Genomic DNA, 22,534 nt, shown 5'->3' with positions numbered 1-22,534 from the left:
GATTGTGCTGATCAACACCTGTTTGTTCAGCCTGTACACCCTGACTACCCCACCACTGCTGTCATCCCTCCCAATGTCACCAGGCAGGTATAGACACACCCCTAGCTTAGGCGTGCTAAGGCAGGAGCACTCCCGAGGCACAGTTCTGCAATGTACGTACAGTATGCCTGACCCCCCTCCCATGCTGTCAACTATATTTGAGCCCTGCACCCAGATGACTACACACATACACTCCAGGGACATGCATCACACCCTGGTGATAAATGGGATATACTATTGTCAACCTCATCTGTATAGTATAGTCTTCTAATGAATAGTTATATGACCCATACCGAACCTCCAAGTTAAAAACCACTGCTCAGTGTCGCTCAGATCCGTACACAATTGGCAACAGGTACCTTACTATCACCATATTCGATGTCCCATGGTCTTCCCAGCAACAAAATAACCGGTGTCTACATGACTACAACCCGTGACACTGCACACTACAGACGATGTGCATTACCACTACGCCATGGCAGATATACATAGATCCCAGGTTATCACGTACAGATCATCTGGCACAAACATTCATAGTGCTGATGTCCCCAGACATATATGTTCACATCTATGTCTATCTCTGTATCTACATATATCATATATATTATTTGTATACATATATACATGGACATATATATATATATATATATATATATATATATATATATATATATATATATATATACATATATATATATATATATATATATATATATATATATATATACATACATATATATATATATATATATATATATATATATATATATATATATATATATATATACATACACACATATACATGTACACACATATGTAGATATTGCATTTATATCACAACAGCGGACCACATGACAGCAAAGCATTAGAGAGGAAAGAAAAGGAAACTACATGTGCCACATGCATCATGTAGTGTTGTTGCTATCAAGTCACACGGGTCAGATCGTATCAATGGTAAGAGAAGGGCTGCTGACATTTACTCACCAGACCTATTGGTGAATATATGTGTTGACAACCCAGTGTCTTGGCAGAATATGCGGGCTGTGGACACTATATAGGACAGCAACAAAACACACTGAACACATCCCACAGCTAGCCACCCACAGATACCAACAAATACGGTATAACTGCCAAACACACACACACCTGCCATGCATTGGAATCGAGCACCTACCTGTCTAGTCTACCACACTACAGCATTATGCAGTAATAGAATGCACTACCGAGTTTCAGCATCACCGCACTCCCACAGGCATACTTTTAGGTGGATGACATCAGCAAAGGCAAAGACGCCGATAGGGAATGTATGGGGAGTGAGCCGTCTAAAAGCATTACTCTGTCCCCAGGCAGCTGGAAACACACACACACACACACACACACACTTGGCAGAGCTGGGAGTCGAACATACACCTAACTACCTTATCACACTGCAGCATTACGCAGTTACAGGACATGCTACCGAGATTACTGAAACACAACACTCCCAGACGCATACTTCTAGGTGGATGACATCATCCGCAGAGGCAAAGACGCCGATAGGGAATGTATGGAGAGTGAGCCATCTAAAAGCATTACTCTGTCCCCAGGCAGCCAGAAACACACACACTTGTCAGGGCTGAGAGTCGAATATACACCTAACTACCTTATCACACTACAGCATTATGCAGTTACAGAACACGCTACCGAGATTACTGGCACACCACATTCCCAAAGGCATACTTCTAGGTGGTTGACATCATCCGCAGAGGCAAAGACGCTGATAGGGAATGTATGGAGAGTGAGCCGTCTAAAATCATTACTCTGTCCACAGGCAACTGGAAACACACACACACACTTAGCAGGGCTGGGAGTCGAACATACACCTAACTACCTTATCACACTACAGCATTACGCAGTTACAGAACGTGCTACTGAGATTACTGGAACACAGCATTCCCAGAGGCATACTTCTAGGTGGATGACATCATCCGCAAAGGCAAAGACGCCTATAGGGAATGTATGGGGAGTGAGCCATCTAAAAGCATTACTCTGTCCCCAGGCAGCTGGAAAAACAAACGCAAACACACACACTTGGCAAGGCTGGGAATCGAACATACACCTAACTACCTTATCACACTACAGCATTACACAGTTACAGAATGCGCTACCAAGATTACTGGAACACAGCACTCCCAGAGGCATAGTTCTAGGTGGATGACATCATCCGCAAAGGCAAAGACGCCGATAGGGAATGTATAGAGATTGAGCAGTCTAAAAGAATATTACTGTATTACTGTCCCAAGGTAGACGTAGACAAACACACGGCAGTGGTGTGAGCAGGACAACTGCCTATCTACGGAGCACTATTACAACACTACATAGATACGAGATGCGCCACAGACAGTACACCCTTCAAGACAGTCAATCAGTGTGTTCAATGTAGGAATCCATCCTGACATGGGGTATGGACATCTGTTGCCTGGATGACCACTATTGCTATACAGGATTTCAATGGCCATGCCCATACACAGAGGCACATAACCGACACAATGCGTCACTGGGCATGCTCACACACTTAGTATCACACGTCCATTTGGAATGTACTGTGTGTCCATCTACACAACGGCGTACTGGGCATGCTTAACACACTTAGTAGTAGCGAAGGGCTGTCTTGCATGCACACGGATTCTAAACATGGAAGGGTACAGTTTGGTGTTACTGTCCCCATGTACATGAAGGCCACTCACATGTACTAACCAGTACACACGCAAGAGCCATCACAGATGTCTCAGTTGCAGATCACAGTGGTAAATGCCGCATTCTACTATGTAGCCCTCAGACATCGCCATGTCCTTGGACCAGCAACACACATCCATATTTTACTACAACACCATGTGACTCATGACCAGTGGACTGTACATAAGTCTACAGCAACTGTGCAGACTACACATGTACCGACAGGGTTCCATCATGTGTTATGCAATGCAATTAAACCACTGTTCATAACCAGGTTGGCTCTACACATAACAGGGGCCCTGGGTCTTACACAGCTGTAACAGATGACTGTCGCTGTACACCAAAGAACACTCATGTTTGGATATGACATAACACATATGTACATAGCATAGCTTTTGCTGTCTGTGCAGACAAGTGGCTACAGCAATCACATGCATGCACATGGAAGGTAGGTCCATGGCTGTTGAATGCTAACAGCACATAAAGTAACAATGTTGACCGAGGAAACATTCCCTCTGTACTAGTTACCCATGACAACCATCATATCATGCAACAGTCCATGCAACAGTCCATGTGTTATGTATGTCATCACACATGTCCACCAATTGCAATGCATACAAACATGGCTACATGACAGGCATGTAGTACCAACACACATGTACATGTAGTGGTGTGTATGCAGCTACCATGCATGTGCAGTAGCTAATGTATGTAATTCATCTGTGCCTAACTACAACATGCAGTTGCAATGCAGCCCCATCATTGACACCTGTATATGGTGAAATACTGACAGTAAGGTAGGATATACATCAGGTATGGATAGATATGTGTACATAAAGTGGTGATCCACCTTTGCAGATGGATGTTTGCTGAAGTCGGCTCACAGGTGTGTCACAAGCCATCCTTCCATTACATGTACAAACAGTACGCTATGTTACTGTTACTTGAAGGTGAAGACATACAACCGACACAGCGGTCAGGGTGTTACTGACTGTAAATCACTTGACACCTGTAACACTTACATCCTCCCATGTGCATATAGCAGCACAATTGCCGAAGGTAGCGTTGGTACACATAATGCGGCCAATACTGCTGCATGTCTGTCAGACGTATCATCATATAGCAGGTGTATGATTCACAGTACTGCCATGTGTGTTTGCTTGTGTGATCATATATGCCACGTATGGTGGAGAATACATCCCAATTGTTACACACCCCTGTACACTGTTGTAGAGATCTGTACATACTACAGTGTAGAAAGCATGACATAGGCAGGGGTGGTGTTTGTATCACACACATGTCAGCTATCTGTATGTGAATGACATTTGTGGACTCCACAGTGTGTGTGTGTGTGTGTGTGTGTGTGTGTGTGTGTGTGTGTGTGTGTGTGTGTGTGTGTGTGTGTGTATGTATGTATGGCTGTCTGGTGCATGGAGTGAGGGTGTATGCTACCATACAGAACAGACAGGATCCCTAACCCCTCATGGTGCTGCAGTCTACTACCCTGTTGATGCCATCAGTCTCAGACTTACTGGCTACCTGTACATGTTCATTCTCTGTGTCATGTCATGTGGGTGCACAGTACTGTGAGGGTGATTACCACATAGGCAGGGGTCCTCACCTCAACACTATCGAGTGTGCATTATAGTGTTGTTGACCCCGTGACTGTGGGCATGTTACTGTGTGTTTCTGTGTATGTCTGTGTGTGTTCTCATCCTGTAATGTGACAGGGTATTACTGCTACACAGTGAGGCCTCATGCTATCAACTGGCATCTAACGTTATCATCGGCCAGACCACTGTGTATACCCCCCGCACCATGTCACCATACCTGTGATGTGACTTGGTATGGATGTCACGTCTCTAGCCACTGTAGCCTATTAAACAGCCCACATGCTTCTGGATCAGTAGATGTGTGGACATCTGTGGAATGGTACCCTTTCTAACAGTGAGGTTGAGGCTACGTATAGCATGCTGGTATTGCCATACATGATTGTGAGTACTCCACATTTACACATGTGAAACTGCAAACACTGCTACTTATTGACACATGCAAGTAGACCTTAAGGAGGGAAGCAACATGCTGTTACTGTTGTTACCAAGACACATACTGTGAACATACAACAATGCACTCCAAATGCAAACACTGTAACGTAATGGCACATGCAATTAGACCTTAAGGAGGGAAGCAGGGCATGATTACCAACATGCTGTTACCGTTGTTAGCAAGACACATACTGTGAACATATAACAATGCATTATAAACTTGTACTACATGGTATGTCTGGTGCATGTCAACAGTACACAACTAATGTAATATACACTTATCTCACTATTCTGTTCACCCTGTGCATCAGACTATATGAGCATGTCCTGCACCGATGGTGTGGATGACAGGGATGTGGCACAGGCATCATCCTATGCACAGGGTGATAATGTTTGCCAGGGGCATAGGCTGCACCAGTGGATGACATCATGTGTGTGGGTAAGGTCCGGTGATCTGACTGGACATGTGTGGTTGTTATGCATGTGGGTGTTGCGGTGCCCTACAGATGTTTCTGCTGTGTGCGTGTATGTGTGCACACAGTTCTGCCTTTTGTCAAGCCTACACAGGGGTATTATTGACAGCTCCAGATTGTACAGACCAGGATGTACTGCTCACTGTGTCTGGCCATGGCCACGTGACCTGTGCCTGCCAGGGGTTGCACAGGCACTACCAGGCGGAGGTACAGATTGGCTACTGTCTGATGACACTTGTCCACTGGAACCGTGTCCCCACTGGGAATGTCCAGGGCCAAGTCCACGTGGCCTGCTGTGTCCTGGTGTGGACAGTGCAGCACCAGTTGCACTGCTACTGCTACCGGCACTATGGGAGTGGGCATGTGAGGTGGCTCATTCACATTGACCTGCACTAGGTGGTGTAGCTGGCCTACGTCCACGTGGCCTATGCCTCACTCCTACCAGATGTTCCAGCACCGACAGCTCATGCTCGTGGATTTTCATGCCACGGTCAAGGATTCCAACCATGTGACCCAATCACCTGTGCAGAACATCAGCAATCTGCTGTTGAGCATTTGCCAATGCCTGGATGTTGTCATTTAGAGTATGGATAGCAGCCCTCTAAAGCCTCTGCCCTTCTCTGTTCTGCTGTTCAGCACGTGCCTGTGCTGCCATTACAGTCTGGAACATGCGTCTGGTGAAACCAGCTGCTGCGCTCTGTTCTGCAGGTGCATGTCTGCCAGAGGTCCTCCTACGAGCAGCACTGGCCACATGCCTGTGTGGCACATCTGCAGTCATTACACTGACACCATGGTGTGGAGACACACCTTCTGTAGCCACCACACGTTCCAGTTACAAGCTAACACATGCTGACTGTCCTTCCTCTATGGCCACTGGTGATGGGGTATGCATTGACATGAGAACTGTGTGCGGGGAAGAGGGGACATAGCTGGGATGGCAACCATTGGCACAGATTCTGCCCCTGACAACCCTGCCTGTACCTCATGCATATGCTTATCACTGCTAGTATCTGTGGGGACACTAACATCAGATGGACCGCAGGAGCGTAACGCACCTACATCACCTGTGAATGCAAAGAAAAGACTCTACATTACAATAGACACACACACACAGACACACAGACACACCATGCATTCGATTTGACAGACAGCATGCAACATGCATGTGATATAGCAGATGGCATGCAGCTCAGACATTAATAGTAGTAGTTAGCATACCTCCCTGGGTTGCACACAACAGCAAGCAGGTGTCATATCAGTAGCCATGCAGTTCACACAATCATGGTAGTAAGCATGCATCCCTGTGATACACCATGTGGACCAGCACAGGTTAACAGTACACATGGCTGAAATGACCTTGACATGTAATCTGCTGATGTGTGCATTGACATGCATACATGTCTGACACAATGGTGTCCTGACACATGTACAGCATTGTAATGGGTATCACATTGCAGTGTTGTCTGTATACCCAACAAATAGAATGCACGTTTAGCAAATGTGCATGAGCATGGAAGGGTAGTGTGAGGCATCCACATTGCTATACAGTGTGAAGTACAGACACTGTGCCATTGCATGGCATCATGAGGCGTCTATATTGCTATGCAGTGTGTAATATGCACACATTGCATAGCCATAACTGCATGCATACACATGACATAACTGCGGATTGTGACCCATGTTCCTGAGGTGTATACACACCAAACCATGCTGTGTCATGTGACAGGTCACTGGAAGACCTACGGATGACATCCCTGCACAACTACTACAACGTCTTAGCTGCCTGGCAACCATGTCCACACATGGCAGACTTGTCAATACACCATGTCCCACATGACATTAATGTACTACACACACAAGGTGCACGGCTGACAGTGATGTTCTACAGCAGCAAGGGAAATGTATGGTATCAGTGGCTTGATGTGGTGTCAATGTCTGTGGAAGCTGTACAGGTGACTACTGTCATGCTATGACACAGTTGTGATGTTCAACACATCTTATATGGTCGAATTAAGTGACACCTCCACTAGCTGTGCACAGGCTTTTAGGATGTCCAGTGTTCCACATCAACTATATAATCAGTCAACTAAGGCTATAGTTGGACCATGTGTGGATAATGTGCAACAGGGTGTATACACATCACAACTACTGTATGGCTACATGTCTCTGACCATCCTCCATGGCCATGTGTGAACATGTGTTGGCCAAATGTTTGTGATGGCCATCTATCTCACATGTCTGTGTTGTCCCATATGACATACACCCATAGATGTCAGATATGTCACGGTCCACAGGCTATGCAGACAATGAGGTTGTATGTTTGGTATGTGGGGTATGTATTATGGGATAGTGAGACAATATTGCAGCCTGAAAACTACATGTCTGGGACATGGCAGATGGCACATCACAATGTGTGCACCCATTGCAGGGGCATATTACACAATGGTGACTCCTGTGGGCTGCCCATATCCCAGCTCACTGTGTGGTACTGTTTGCGTACCACACATGTGTTGTTCCAATGTATAGTACATATACCTACATTGAACACCACCACCTTTGTATGCACAGCTGTCCACACATCTAGCAATGACAGATACTGTGGTTTCATGCCGGTGTTTCATTTAGTTTGTATATATTGCACATGGGTAGCCAGTGTGAATGATGACAGATGCAACCTGTTTATCATGACTGGACCATACATTATGTGTACATGTGTTAACCGGCCACACAGTGAATAGATATATGCATTAACATGCCTGATACTGATAACTGTCTCACCTGCAACGGACTGATGTCTGTGCGGCACACCAGAGGAACCTGTATAGAGGTGACACAGCAGTTTGAACATTATCCATGACTGTATGACAGCCACAGGGTGCACTGTGCATGTTAACACATTTGCCTGTACAATAGCATATAGTATGCACAAGTGTGCATACACAGGGTAGCATACTGTAGTATGCGGCATGTGTGTAAACATACCTTGCATATGATGTTAAATTACATATTGTACAGTGACACATGCAACTAAATGGGATATAATAATCATATGTGCAGTAGTGACTTACCAGGCAACTCCAGGCTCATTGGTTGGGAGACACCCACCTCCACAATGGCAGCTAGTGTTTGTGGATGCTGTTCAGAGGGTATCCCCAGGCTGGCCAGTAGCTCCTCGGTGGGTGTGAGTGGGGGCTGGGTTGGTGGCCCACCACCTGTTCCACCTTGTTCCCTGTTGATTGCATCAGCATGCTGTTTTGCATGTCGTATCTGGTCCATGCAGTGTCTGCGGACCTGTTAGTAGGTGCGGTTATGGCCACCCACATCGTTAACCCTCCTGCGAAGTTCCTGCCACAGGTCGTCATGCTGCTGGGCATGCTGTGTCACAAGGCTGAACAACACCTCGTAGTTCTCATGGAGGTACGGGATGAGGACATCATCCTCCAGGCGGCTATGCGCTGGCAGGCGTGAATGAGGCATTATCTGGAAGACATAATGATGGAGACAGGTCACAGTATCACAGAGATGTACAGAGATACAGCTGCACATACATTTGTATTAAATCTAGTACATCTGAACAGTTATCTTTGCAAATAGTCATGACACTGACATGACTGACATGTTTGTGTCACACACATGTAACACCCGTTATGCATTGGATATCATCACCATATATGTGTGTCACCTCATTACATTGTTAATACTCCATGTGAATGCTGTCTTGATGTGGGCATGTCTGTTTGCCTGTAGTGGTGTTCTTACCTATCAGCACATGCCTGGATGTGTCCACAGTAATGCTGTTGACCTTGATGCTGTGTATATGTCACATATCAACACATACACTGCCTTAATGGACATGAGCAGTGACAATGCACACATACACATGGAAACCTTTACATGCATGTGTTTTGCCATATATATCTACACGTCACTGTACAGCAGTTCAGCATCCTGCCACGTATCACCTGTGTTGCACATGTGATAGACATGGGACAATGGCTAGCCGGACATCATTCGCAGGGATGGTTATCAACTATAGCATGTACGGGCAAGGTTTTCTACCTGTATCCAACAGCCATTTTGCCACTGCGAGGTGCATCAGTGCCACATTACTGATCCAGACAGTTAATAATACATCTACCATGCGGTCATCGCACCATGTATGACAGAGATGACATGTGCAGCTTTAATCGACAGGGTTGCATGGTATGGCAGGAGTATGTAACATGTATGGCACAGGGATCTGTCCAGCATGTGGCGATCCTTGTAGTAGGACGGTGGCTGTCCATGACGTATGTCTTTCAAATCAGGATATTTATGTGTAGCATGTCCAACATCACAGTGTAGCACATGTCTTTATGCAAGGTAGCCAGCATGCTGCATAGTGGAGGTGAGGATTGTGAAGGCTGATATCGCCCATCCACGCATGGCCAATAACCCTTAAAGGTGATATGTGATCCGATATTGGTCACCCGAGTGCTGAGTATGCCTGTCCAATGATCTCTATGCTCATGGATGGCACCCTGTTATGACATGGGTGCCTCGTATGACTACCTAATAGGCCTAAAGACGTCACCAACTCAAGGAGGTGAACTGCACAGCACCATCCCTTACACAGTGTCCATAATGTTGACCGCTGCCTAGGTGGTAGTTAATGGGTACAGGGTTATTCACCTAGCGGTGACAATGCTATTATCAGCTGTCAGATTGTGCACATATGTCACACCCCTCAACCACAAAGCCCATTCTGTATTTTGTCCACAACACTGAGACAGCTATTGCTCCTAGATCATGGCCATTCACATCCTTACATACACAGATGCCTCCCATTTGTCTGTGTGATATGGGCTACAATGATGGGGGAGTACACAACATTAACCCTGTTTTACTGTATCTGCCACTGGTGTGATATGCACATGTCACTCTGACACCTTTTGTAGTGTTGCTTCTGTCAACAGGCCACTAGTAGAACCCTCTTGTGACATACGAAGGTACATCTAGTATACTCAGTGTAGCTGGAACACGGTATGGGTAATGATGTCCTATGACCTGTCACAGGTATGCTATGCAGTGTGAAATCATCCGTACTGTCATCTACTTCTGTACTGCTAACATCTACGTTGATAAAGTTTCATAGACTTGCAGACCATACTCAGCAGGGTAATAGTGCAGTGCTTCCAATTATGACTGTCGTCTCCACTTGTGGGTTGCAGAGGGTTGATATTATCCAAAACCCTATCTGTATTGCTTATTCATGCTCAGCACTTGTTCAGAACATGTAAGCACTTCATGAGCTACTAATTACTATAGCACCAATTCCAACTCATTTCTTACAAGTACACTGTCTGTCCTTACATTTCCAGGTTGCTTACAGTACAACAGCTGTTCTACCCACATAACTCACATATTTTGTGAGACATGGTTGAATATACAGGCATGTCCAAGTGTCACTTACCAGTGCTATTGCCTGTCTATATGATGAATATGGCAAACATGTGGCAATAGAGCAATTGTCTCATGTACAAAGTCAATGCTCACCTCCCAACATACGACACTACAGCCTGTGGGAGATGCACATATGTAGCCATGCTGGGGGTAATGCTCTCACCAACCCAGACTGAACCTGACATTCATGTGGGGATGTTTAACATTTGCAACACACCCCACTCATCACGTAGTCTCACTAGATCTCCACCACCACAGGCCACACATAGTATGAGTACGACATTTGCAGAACCTCTCCATACTCTGTGTAGGCACCAGAGGCAGCCCCCATTACCAAACACAACAACAATTACTTATAGCCCACAGACTCATGTGTGCCCATCAACTACAGCCAATAGGGTGTTATAACATACCCAGCACACCGGTCATAGGTGACTCTGTAGGCGGTCACACTGATACCAGGGACCACTGCAGTGGCTGTACTGTACAGAGGTGTAGGTAACACACGGCTCTGCTGTTCACAGACAGGACACTACCCTAGAGATATGCAGCCGGTGTAAACACTGTAGTTGGGCTTACACATAGACTTGCCATACAGCATAGTACCTCACTATGAACCTGTGAAGCTATTCCATGTCCTTTGTGCATGGTTAATTGAGTAGCTCTTCCATTTCGATTAGCTCTCATACTGTTACAGTGTCCCATGACTACAAGCCATATGTATCCAGTTATTGTGTATTGTACATGCCAATAGATGATACCTTTTGTTTGCATAATATAACTGTTATGCTGTGTAGAATATCTGACATATCTACCTACAATACTGTACATTACACATATTTTACACATTATCCCATAATGCAAAGCATTGTCGTTATATGCCCATACACATGCCTACTGTGACAGTATATCAACATATACTATCCCCTGCTATGGCACGTACTTGTTGGACATACCCTACCACTGACGGCGGGTGGTGTGGAATTGTTCTGTTTAAAGCCCTCATGTAACATCCCTTGTGGTGTATGTGATGTTTACCTTGTGTCCCACAGCAGGACACACAATTTCTACAAGCATTACTATGCTCAACAAGACATTACTACATAATACCTTTTCCTACTTTATGCATTGCATACACTTTTAATTAGTACAAAACAGGCTCTACATACACTAACATACTGAGAGTTATACATACCTTGTTAGCGTTCTGAATCTTCATAAATATCTCTCTTACACCTTTACTGTTTAAACGGTTCTATGGTATGAGCATACGGTTAGAATGTATGACAAGTCATCCTTATATACATCGATACCTGTAACATGTGGTTTCCTGCTGCCAGTTGGTGTTCCTGAGTAAATTATTACATGCACATCAGCTGTGCAGCTACTCCATTCACCAATTATGCGGCAACAGTGGGGTATAATTTAATTTTCCACTTGGGCGATGCCCTTTTGCCCAACCTTCGGGGAGACAGCCTGTTATGTGTTTTGTTGTGAGGAATTGCAACTGCTATTTGTAGAGACATGGATATTTTTAATTCATGTCCCCCGTGGATTGTGTGTGACGGCTAGAGTATGTGGTTCTACATGTGAGTGTACCTGTCATCTCAACCGTGTGATAAGAGACTATTGCAAACAAAACCTGTAACATCGCCGTCTGTTCCATTATACAACAGCTACGATTTCACATGGCGCCTTTACAAATGTGTCTGTTACAAGGTATGTTAACGCTTCTACAGATGTAATTGAGTGAGTGGATGTTTGTGATGTTATTACAGTCTGTATTGCAATTGTTTTGGGTGTGGGGGAGATGTAGGTGGGTGTACATAGCATATACAGGTTTGTGGGGACTGTATTTCTACATATTCCATATATGTGTGTGGGTTCCTTCCCTAATTGAAGACCTATCACTTAGTAGACTGAACTGTGGTTGTTACGGGCTTATACATTGAGCCATTGTTAATTGGTTTCTATATAGTATGCAGGTGAGGTTGATACTTCCATACCTCTGGAAATGCAGTGATATGTAAAGGAATGTTACTAAATGACAGCTGTCTTGTGTATTTCTGTCACAGATATTTGCACTCATTGCAGTTGTGTTGGTGACTGAACCTCTTTGGCATGGGTTGCCACCTTTTCAAATGGCCATAGTGGGACATTTGCAGGTCACACATCGGTGTTTACAGGCCGACACATAGCCATGGTCAGTACACAGGGTAGAACATACTTTTATCCTGAATACATACTTATTCTTGCAACACTTTAGCAACTTATCATGTTTCATGTAACATTTACATTTTGTAGATACAGGCATAACTATTTAATGCAACTATTACATAATATATGGGACATAATTATGTCCTACAATCTTGGGCATTTGCCCTTTTTAATATTTTTTGTCAGGACACAACTGCCCAGGGAGGGGCTGTCCCTCTTAAAGTGGGACAGGTGGTAACCGTATGCCTACGGCCAGCTATAACCACACCTACCATAATGATCTACCTCCGAGTTAGCACTAACAGACACACGATGCAAACACACACACACACACACACACACACACACACACACACACACACACACACACACACACACACACACACACACATTACAGTCCCATGGAAATGCACACAGCACCCTTAACACACACATACACAGACTACAGCAATCACAAACACAGTTGAACACAGAACCTACGTGGACCGCAACACCATCAGCGATAACTCAATGTCCATTAATATCGTGATAATATTAAATGCGGTTCCAGTGTTCTGGTACTGTGTTCTTTCAGTCTTTAAGCCTCGTGATTACGCGTGTCAGTATGTGACACATTCCATAGTTGGCAGTATCCTATTTATTTCTACCTCCATGGTTGTGTACATGTTGTTGACCTATCTATATATTTGCAGATATAGGTGAATCCGTATATATCAACATATATCTCTATATCACCCTTTCTATCTCTATTATATATATGTATATACATATATATAACTATATATATATATATATATATATATATATATATATATATATATATATATATATGAGAGAGAGTGAGAGGGAGAATACACCGTTCATTGTGTAGATGTCGGTGTATACTGTTTCCTGGACTCTGCACGTTTGTGTTTGAACCTGTCACATTACACATCTGCCATTGGTACATCTTGGGTAGCTTAGTGTTAGGTGATTGTGTACATGATTGCATGTTCTACTCCTGGCAGTGGTCGTTTTACCCTTCAGAGCAGGCACTATTAGCACAGGGGTGAATAATGCTAGTTTCACCTGTTGTGGACATCATTGACCGACCATGATCTGCACGATATTCAGAGAAGCTTAGCCCTGTTTTGTGCATATCCGTATAGTCATGTTTAAATGACGCTTACCAGCACTGGGCAACGCATATTCCCGCTAACATGTGCTAAACCTGATCTGATGAACTGCATCCAACATCCATTATTCGTGCCTTCGAGATTACGTAACATCCCTTGCAGGACGTGGTACTGGGAACATGCATGACAGTCAGTGCATTTATGACTTGGGCATCTGGGATTTGTACACATGTTATGGCGTTTTGTATGTGGACGCTGTTACTCCATACTGCAATCAAATGGGTAACTCAGTTAGTTTACATATGGATGAGACCTATTAATGGTATGTCCAAGTGATGTTTAATGGATGTGCTCCAGCATTGGGAATGTATGTCACAGTGAGCCGCACACTATAATGTGCTACACCTTCACACAGCCATAGGTGGAGCATGCTGGGGTGACAGATACCTGTCATGGGTACACCCCATGCTTTGCAACTACATCCATGATTGCATTGTATGGAGCCCCTCATTAACACACCAGGGAATCCATGCAGAGTGTGTGGGGAACAGTGATTAGACACATGGATCCCGCAATTGGCTCTGCTCCACTGAGGGACAGTTGGTTACTCGATGTGGTGGCGACAGCAGACACTGTTTGCCTTGATTGATGAATGGCCTCTGACAATCAGGCATGTACCTACCGATGTACCTAGGAACCTATACATACAGTAACAACATATACTGATAGGTGCGTGCACTGTTCAGGTGTTGACATTCCTTGTTCCAATAGCTGTTGTGTGTGCAATGGTTGAGGGCTGCCTATGTAGGATTCACACAGTAGGCCACCTATACATTACAATTTACAGGTGGTCGTGTGTGCCATCCATTTTACTGTGTGTGCTGGTGGAGAGGTGTGTCAGTCCATAGGGGCCTACACTGTCAGAGTATGTGCTATACATTCCCTCTTTGCCAAGGCGTAGGCATATTGGGCACACCTCCATCTGCCTACTGGGGCTGGCACAGGGTGTTTGTGGTCTGAATTGCTCTGTGTCTGTGATGGCCTTGGCAATTGCGGTGGGCTGTGAGGGCCTTTACCATTATGTCCCTGCTGCAGCTGTTTCCGCAGGATCATATTATGTAGCATGGCACATACTATGAAGATGTGGGCACATGTTCCTGGAGAGTACTGCAAGGCTCCACCAGATATGTCCAAGCAATGGAACTGTGACTTCAGCATCCCGAACACATGCTCTATGATGATTCTGGTTTGTGCATGTGCCTCATTATGGCGTTCTTGCATGGGTGTGTGTGCATTTCTGATGGGAGTCAAAATCCATGACTCCAGTGCATAGCCAGCATCCCCCACAAGGTGGCCATGTGGGATGTCCCCCCTGACAAATACCTGATACAGCTGTGAGGCATGCCAGATGTGGGAGTCATGGTAGCTTCCAGGGCTGCCAGCACACACATCCATGATAATGCCCTGGGCATTGCACATGACCTGGCAGTTGATGGAATGGTATCCCTTGCGGTTTATGTAGCGCCTACCATGCTCACCAGGTGGTGACTTCATATGTATGTGCGTGCAGTGTATCTCACCCAGTACCTCTGGGTAGTGTCCCACATGGTGGAAGAGATGCATATTGCTGGCCAACTCCTCCTGTGTTCCGTGGAAGTATATATGCTCATTGGCATGTGGTAACATGGCATCCAGGAACTGGTGTAGTACCCTGGATGCTGATGCCTGTGAGATCCCCATTATATTTCCAGTTGGCCTTTGAAAGGTACCTGTGGCTAGTATTCGCAAGCTTACACATACCTTCGTGTCCACTGGGATGGGTTCCCCTCTGCTGTTTCTGGATCTCAGGCGTGGCCGGCACAGCTCAACTATTTGCTGTAAGATGTCCCTGTCCACCCTGTAACGCTCTACTATCTCCAGATCATGTAGCCCCTGGTAGGTTACCCTTGGTCTGAACACTCTTCTCCTCCTCCGGGGCCTGTGGTGGTTGTCAGCATCATCCTCCACAACACCTTCAGTCTCTAACACATGGTGATGAATCACAGCTATGGCAGCTCCCAACATGTACATTGTAAACGTTCCCTGTCTGTTTATACCTATGGTGCAGTGTTTGGGAATACACAGGTGTGTGTTAGATGCTTTCACACTTTATACTATTGTGCTGTGAACACTGATGATGTCATAGGGTGTGTATGTACGATTGTAGCTACAGGGTATCTTATGTGTTTTACGACAGGTACTACTATTGTGGTGCCTTTGGTGTTGAATTACATTTGGCTTCCATGGATTACCTCTTGCCCTTCCCTTTACATTTCTTAATGTTTCACCTCCCATTTTCTGGCATGCATCCATCAGCCTGCTTTCATTTGTACTTTCTTAAACCTGGCTTATCTTGCGTAATGTGCTCTATGGATGGTCTACTGCAGGTTTGCTTTGCTCTGCTATGACAGTTCTCTTTTCTTTGCAATCCAACACCTCCCCTATCCTGTTTTGCAGGTTTCTGCGAGCAGACTTTTCAGCTGCCGTCGATTGCCCGCTGTGAGTTAATAGGTGTTAATTGCTCAGTTGTACTCCAATTACCCTACTGCGGCATTTCCTTATTTTCTTCCCCTGACCTTTCTGTTTGAGCTATGGTGCGTGGTGCGTGCATCTGCTTACCGGGTTTTGGGCACGTTTTCATCCCCGTACACATGCGCTTTCGGGCACCATATGTGCTCTCAGCTAAACAATGCTATACCTCCCCACCCCTGTCCTGCGGCTTTGCTTAGCAACAGCCTGGCCGGATTTGCATTGCTCCAATGTGCTTACAGCTACGGTGGCACACCCCACTGCTGATGTCATGTATACCTCCAAACCATTCCTCAGTGTTGCAGCGCTGCACCGTATGGTACACCCTTAGTCTGGCGGGACGTTTGCGATTCACTGTTACTTGCCCCATTTGCATGGCATTGACTACTAATTCCTAATTACCATGCTGAACACTGTCACAGACCCTTAGCAACCCTTGCAGCTTGGTTGTGGTGTATCATGCATACCATTGAGTATTATGGTGAAATCATGATTTGTATTACATTGCGATTTTATGACATTTGTATATATTTTCTTTGTGTTCCCATTTTTGACCACATGCCCTGTGGTTGTACTTTGCGTTACTGTGGACATTACATTGAATGTTGTTTTTTAGGTGTTGTGCATCTTTTCTTATGCCATTGGCTGTATATTTAGCCACTGGCATATGTTACCTTTGTAATACATGAGTCTGGTCCACTTTCATAGCTCCGATGTTCTGTTTGGAAAAATGTAAACCGTGTTTTTTGGTTTACATTTCTGTGGGCTTACGCTATGTCTGCACCACTTCATGAATCGCTATGTACCTTCATTTGCATGGTGTGGCACTGTGCATGGGGTGATTAGCATACCTAAGCTGAGGGCTGCGCAGATCTGGCGTACACTGGTAGGGCACATGGAATTGGATCATACCTGAATCGCTACGCCTGCGCCTGGCGCAAGCTTCATGAATCCCGGGGAATATGTTTAGTAATGTTTTAGGAAAAAACAACACAGTTGAAAAATTAAAGTAAGCTTTAAAAAGAACAGGAGATCTCCAACTGAAGGAGTTTAGAGACTGGTGGGGAAATCCTTACAGTAAGTGAGAGGATGTAATTAAGCAAGATGGTGCAGGAGTGAAATTCTGTTAACAAAACAAACAAAAGCATGACAGCTTAAAAAATGTAGTTCAATACAAGAATAAAGTAGGCAAAACTGTTTAACGATGAATAATTTTTTAATAAGATATGAAGGCACTAGTAGTTATTAATGATTCCCCATGTCCTCCTAAGAAGAGATCAAGCAGATGACATTTCAGCTGGTCAAAAGGAAAAAAATGGTTGAACCTTCAAGCTGCATTTTTTCCAGAGTGTGCCCCTGTCATAAAATGTACTAACTATGAGGTCACACAGCAGAGAAAAGAAAAAATACCACAAATTAAGAATCGCTACCAGCACAAAGTTACACCAAAAATGGGCAGTGATTATCTCTGGAGCAGAGTACCTGATGAGGTTATCAGAATGTCATACTTATCAAGAAGTAGAGCAGTGATCTGTAATGTTAACTTAATTCTTGTATCAAGCTTATAAACAAGCGAGATGGCTCACTAAATCCCATGAGATGTTATGTCAGTTTACTATGGTAAGGTCGAACTGGACCACATCGAATGATGGGATTATTAACCTACGTCCACAAAAATGACAATGTCAAATTCTGACATTGTGGAAATCCGACTCGGCTTCGATCTCGGAATGGGCTTTAACATGGGTCGAGATAGGTGCAAGATTCATACTTCAATAATGTCTGGTTCAACATTGTCACCGTTTGACCTCAGGACTTCGACTGAAGTGGGTTTGACCGAACCCACTTCAACCTTACCATAGTAAATCATTATGTCACAATACTGCATAATGTATTTATTCCTTTAATCTTACTGTCCTGTTGTTTCTAGATATGTGATCGTGGCTGGGCCTGGAAATGGTCAAAGCTGAAAAGTGCTCTACCCCAAAAAACAAAATTAAAAATGAACAAATAAATAAATAAATAAAATAAAAATAAACAGCTGTCAGAATTCACCATACATTACCAGTAGATTATACATAAGATTGAAAGGGTGTAAAACTATAGAAAACTTTCTGAGGGAGTGTTTTAGCATAAATTGAAAAAAAAAATCAAGAATGTATAAGCAAAACATCTTATGAATTTCAGATCTGTTATTTAAACCCTTTAGAATTCATTGTTATCAAATGCCTCACAGCAAAAGGTTCTCTGGTTCGATTCTCAGCTGGAGTGCCTTCTGTGTGGAGTCTGCATGTCCTCCCTGTAGTCGCGTGGGTTTCCTCCTGGTGCCCCGGTTTCCTCCCACATCCCAAAGACATGCAGTAGGTGAATTAGACACTCTAAATTGGCATTAGGTGTGAGTTTGTGCATGAGAGTACCTTCTGCGGAAGGTTGGGCACTGGGCTGGCAACTCAACACCATAAAACTCCACTGCCAATCATGAGTGGACAGATGATCCACTGTGGCGACCCCTAACCGGGAAAAGCCGAAAGAAGAAGAAGAAGAATTCATTGTTATCAAAAAGGATTTGCCCATATATCTCACTGTTTTATGGCCTTTTGCCCCATCTAGACTGTTTTATCTTCAAAATGTTTAGATATGTTATGAAAATTTTAGGTAATTATACAGGCACAACTGCTTATAGAATGCCCTTGGTCTGCATATGTAGGTTTAAAAGCAGTGGAACAGGACTATCTTAAATTGAATTTTTGACAAGTAAACAAAAAAAAGAGAAAAAATGTCAGCTTTATGCTGCAGCTTTTTAAGCCAATAAATGTCTCCCTGTTGTGTATAAATACACTTGTGGATTGTGAAACAGTCATTGTAGCAAAGTAGACCTTCTCCACTACTGAGGCTACTGAGGCCTTATATTATCATGATTTGCAGACATGTATCAAAATAATTATGAAGCAGGAAGAAGGAGGAATATGATCACAAGTGTAGTAATCCCTGCCACACATTATTATTGTGTGCTATTACTAAACAATGTCCAAATTATGCAAAGCAGTTGAACTGCAGTAGATGTGCATATTATGAACTGGCTTGACACAAAATCCTAGGGCACTTGAGCAAATGTTATGACTGCAAACTGTAGAGTATCAAATGTTACCCTGCAGAAGGTGATAAGGAGATCTCACTAGTGATCTCTGTGGCATGATCCGGGTGGGGGTGGGGGGGTGTTTCTCATCTAAGAATGGTGCACTGAAGCCATGCTAGCTCATCAGATGAAAATGAAGTTGGTGGTGAGAATATAGGTGGACTGGTGACTGAATGCTAACATTGGAACTATGGGAAGCCTTCCTGTGTGGCTGATTAACTCATATGACTGGCAAGCTCTGTGCACCAAGTAACAGTAGGAGGTATTCATCAATTATATCAGCAATGGAGGTGATCAACATCTGTTGGGCTCCCTTCAGGTTTGTTCTGGCAGTCCATCCTTACACACAGTATACCTCATTATTGTCCTACCCAGCTTCATGTACCACACCTTGTACTCTATAGTCCAGACATCTGCATCACTGGTTGTCTGCCATCTATCAGTATATGACTTTCCATTGTCATCCAGCTTATGCATAACCGCCAACCCTGTCAATCTTTGTCTGAGCTCTATGTTTGTTTACTTGACCCTGCTATTTTCCCCACACCCAAAAATCTACCCACACTTTCCCCTTTATATCTTCTCCCTTTCCCATTCTTTAAAAAAAAATAGACACCCTTTCTGATCTCCTTCCATATGCTCCAATGCATGCCCTTCCTATATTTTGTCTGTATTATATCTCCTCCCTCCTACTACATTTACATAACAAAATTTACTTTACACTTTGCTGTGGTACCATTATATCATTTGAGCTGCCTACAATGCTTGTGCTGTAGCAGACAACTGTCGCTGTTATAAATTTCAAGAAATATGTTTATTAATGTTTTGTCTGGATGTGAAGTCTCTTAGCATCATGCATGCCACCTGCCTGTTGCTTTCCTTTGGGTCACATGACCACATATTTTGGTAATTCCAGCAGTATGGTTACTATTATTGTGGTGGCAGAGATTTAGTATGCATCTTTGACCTCAGCACACATGCTATCTCAGTCATGTTTGTCTCATATGCCTTGCCCTGGGTCACCTACTATTCATTACACTGTTCACTACTGTATGGGATTTTACTTCCTGTTTTTCTGAAAACCACTTATAATCTCTTAAACAGTTTGATAATTTCTAACAAAAATCTCAGAAAAAATATGTCATGGCACTTGGGTAAAGAATGTACTCAGAGCATGCCCGATTTGATAGTTATGTGATATGTGTCATTTTATACGGGATTGAGGGGGTCATTATACATTAATTTAGAGAAGATGTCACTTTTATGGAGTAATATATATGAATTTTTATCTTTAGAAATGTCTGCTCTGGACTGTTATATTCAAGATACTGTATATTACATTTCTCGTCATAAAAAGTCATCTTCACATCTTTTACAGAAACAGGATATTATAGTAACGTAGTATCATAGTAAAATGCTAGGCTTATGATCAAAGGGACCCCATTAAGCCTAGCCAAGCTCCTTAATAAAAGTTGTTAGGTAATGGTTCCCAAGTGTTTTTTGAGGGTGTGTGTTATATACTTGGGCATGGGTGATCGAACATTTACAAGTTTCCTCTCTCTAGCAGAGACTTGGGTGGCACACCATGGGTATATTGTAGTTCTCCATGCATTGGTTCTGCTTGAGTAAATGCAGAGAAGAACTTTGCTTCACATGGATGGGAAGCCTGTTCCAATGATGGAGGAGCCTCTGAGGCACATACCTGTTCCTCCATCATGTTTTGTTAATGTTGCTGGGGAGTTTCAGGTCCCTGATGCTAGATTTTTATGCATCTGCAACAGGTCTATTAAGTCTGGATCTAAGGAAGTGCTGATGGCCAAGGATAAGTTGCCCTTCCGCAGCCTGTAAGACAATGCTCTGAGAACATCTGCATATAAATTGTTTTCATCCCCATGTATTTTTTGTGAGAAATCTCTGTAGATACTCCAATTGTTCCATATGCCTTTCAAGATTCACACAGAAATGGACGCTGTACTCAATGATTGGTCTTATGAGGGCAGAGCACAATGGATGATGACTTATCTGGACCAAGATACCAAACCCTTATTTGTAAGTTGTGCAACATGGAATACTTTCCTCACTACTTTAGACACATGGTGATCAAACATGTGTCTACATGCCCTCTCAAGCCCCTGACTATAGGGTCTATTCTCAGGGGAGTATTGTAAATGAAGGAATTCACAGGGGTGACCATTTTACTGAATAACACCATCATGCATTTCTTGGCACTGAGTTTTAGGTGATAACTATGACACCAGTTATTAATCTGTGTCAGCCCTTCTTGCAGGATATTTGTACCTTGGGATGAATTGATGGCTAATTGTAATTTGCAATCATCTGCAAACTTGGTTAGCCAGAGGCTCTTGATGTTATCCTCGACTTCAAAGATGTAGAATCTAAACAGTAGTGGTACCAGCACTGAGCCCTGGGGTACTCCACTAGCAACCAGCCTTTTTTTGTGGAGGTAAACTCCACTATTCTAACTTGTTGGGTCCTGTCTGTGAACCAGATGGATATCTGGTGGGTGATATATTGGTTTATACCTAAGTTATTGAGCTTGTTAATAATGCCTGAGAGGAATATTTTGTCAAAAGCCTTGCCCATGTCAAGGTACATAGTATACACTGTTTATCTCACATTGATTGCTTTGCTGATGTTTTTAAAGAAGTCCAGCAGTAAACCTGGAGTGATTTGGGTCTAGGGTTTGTATGTTATCATTTATGTCCATGATTATCTCTATATAAGTTTGCATATCAGGCCAGTCAGGCTAATGGGTCAATAGTT

The sequence above is a fragment of the Protopterus annectens genome, chromosome 2.part1 (genome assembly GCF_019279795.1).
Source record: "Protopterus annectens isolate FY-2018-M chromosome 2.part1, PAN1.0, whole genome shotgun sequence".
Taxonomy (NCBI): Eukaryota; Metazoa; Chordata; order Ceratodontiformes; family Protopteridae; genus Protopterus; species Protopterus annectens.
Note: the sequence above shows the minus strand (reverse complement) of the source record.